The sequence below is a fragment of the Sinocyclocheilus grahami genome, unplaced genomic scaffold, assembly GCF_001515645.1.
Source record: "Sinocyclocheilus grahami isolate Dianchi unplaced genomic scaffold, SAMN03320097.WGS_v1.1 scaffold802.1, whole genome shotgun sequence".
In the NCBI taxonomy this organism is placed as follows: domain Eukaryota; kingdom Metazoa; phylum Chordata; class Actinopteri; order Cypriniformes; family Cyprinidae; genus Sinocyclocheilus; species Sinocyclocheilus grahami.
Genome location: NW_015505981.1, coordinates 86,089 through 88,620, shown reverse-complemented (window position 1 = coordinate 88,620; position 2,532 = coordinate 86,089). Strand labels below are relative to the sequence as shown.

Genomic DNA, 2,532 nt, shown 5'->3' with positions numbered 1-2,532 from the left:
ATACATTAACGTATATATATATATATATATATATATATATATATATATATATATATACTATATATATACTGTATATATATATAGGCCTATAATTATAATTTAATACTTACACTGAACAGAGTGTACCAGACAGTGAGTAGGTGTTTTCTACTTCAAGTGGCGCTATGCTGCCAATTAGCTTATGACATCAGCGCATGAGATTTTAAATGCACCCGAATTGCTCCCGAACAGCAGATGTTATACTCGGATCAGTCTGCGCTGTTGGGTGTTGAATATTTTTCAAAATATTTTTTAAATGCAGTTGCAGTCATTTATAAAGGTAATGACTGGTAAATCTTGCAATTCTCTCACTGTACATTGCTATTCTTGTTGTGGTAAAAGTTAATAGTTTTGCAGCACTTCAACAGTTATTTAAGATAATTTTATGATAGAAACACAGTAGCATCATAATGTTACTAGGCATGTCCAGACGTCAGACAAAACTTTGCTAACAGGTGCTTTATATATATATATATATATATGTACATACATACACTACACTCTTAAAAATAAAGGTGCTTCACGATGCCATAGAAGAACCTTTTTGTCTAAATGGTTCCATAAAGAACCTTTAACATCTGAAGAACCTTTCTGTTTCACAAAAGGTTCTATGTGGCGAAAGAAGGTTCTTCAGATTATAAAAAGGTAAGAAAAAGATGGTTCTTTAAAGAACCTTTGACTGAATGGTTCTTTGCGGAACCAAAAATGGTTCTTCTATGGCATCGCTTGACGAACCTTTTGAAGCACCTTTATTTTTAAGAGTGTACCATTCAAAAGTTTGGGATTACTTGGAAATGTACTGGTTTTCCAAAGGAAATTTTATTTATTTTCCTTTTCAAAAACATCACATTTTCACCAGATCTACATTGTCACACAGAGGCCCATTATCAGCAACCATCAGTCCGCTGTTGCAATCTCGTGTTATGTTTGCTAATCCAAGTTAATCATTTTAAATGGCTAATTGATGATTTGAAACCCTTTTTGAAATTATGCTAGCACAGCTGAAATCTCTTGTACTGATTAAGTAGAAATAAAGGTGGCCTTCTTTAGGGTAGTTTAGTATCTGGAGCATTAGGAATTGTAGATTTGTATATAGGCTCAAAATGGCCAGAAAGAAAGAACTTTCTTTGAAAACATGCCAGTCTATTGAAGTGCTTAGAAATGAAGGCTATTCAATGCGAGAAACTGTGAGGAAACTTAAAATATCTTACCATGCTGTGAACTACTCCCTTCATAGAACAGCGCAAACCTGTTCTAACCAGAGCAGAAAAATGAGTGGGAGGCCCCGCTGCACAACTGTGCAAGAGGACAAATACATGAGAGTGTGTAGTTTAAGTTAAAGATGCATCACAGGTCCTCAAATGACAACTTAATTAAATAGTACCCGCTAAAGACCAGTGTCAACATCAACAGTGAAGAGGCGACTCCGGGATGCTGGACTTTATGGCAGAATTGCAAAGAAAAAGCCATATCTTAGGCTGGCCAATAAAAAGAAAAGATTAAGATCAGCAAAAGAGCAGAGACACTGGACAATGGAAGACTGGAAAAATGTATTGTGGACTGATGAGCCCAAGTTTGAGGTTTTTGGATCAAACAGAAGAACATTTGTGAGACGCAGAACAAATGAAACTATGCTAGAACAGTGCTTAACATCACCAGTCAAGCATGGTGGAGGCAGTGTCATGGGGTGCTTTGGAGGTTGTAAAATGAGACATTTGTACAGAGTGGAAGGGACCTTGAAGAAGGAAAGCTATCTAACATTTTGTAACGGCATGCCATACCCTGTGGACAGCACTTGATCGGGGCCAGTTTCATCCTACAACAGGATAATAATGACCCAAAACACACCTCAAAACTATGCCAGCACTATTTAGAGAATAAGCAGTCAGCTGGAAATTTGACATTAATGGAGTGGCCAGCAGAGTCTCCGGATCTGAACCCTATCAAGCTGTTGTGGGAGCAGCTTGACTGTATGACATCCTCAAATAAAAAAAGATTACAACGAAGTACTCTACTCCAGGCCACTCCACAGTACAAGAGCTAGATAACATGCACAGTAGGGATGCACCGAAACCACTTTTTCCAGTACTCAACAGATACCGATACTTTTATTTTTGGTACTTGCCGATACCGAGTACCGATACCGATATTTTTATTGCATTTGTAAATTTTTTAAATATTGGGTACAGAAACCAAAAGAGTATGTATAATGTTAGTTGGTTAACTTTATTTATCAAATAGATACAGTCAAACCTAAATTTATTCACACACCTTCAACATTTCCCCCATTACCACAGTTTATTCGCTATAGTTTAGAAAATGGTAATAAAATATAACAAGAACTCAGAGTTAAACGGAGTCAGAACAAATTCAGCTTGATAATGTTAGATAACTTTGATAGAAATGGATTATGTATGTTATGGGTTACAATCAACCAAAAATTAGACAGTTGTTAGTATGACAGTATTTACACAACTATGAATACTTTGTCGG

The 2,532-nt window shown here is 36.2% G+C and overlaps 1 protein-coding gene across 1 annotated transcript in view; it reads left to right on the top strand.

The window, feature by feature from the left end:
- The window catches only part of LOC107562007 (integrin alpha-M-like), a 32,618-nt gene that overhangs the window by 712 nt on the left and 29,374 nt on the right, over positions 1–2,532 (top strand). The window lies entirely within an intron of this gene.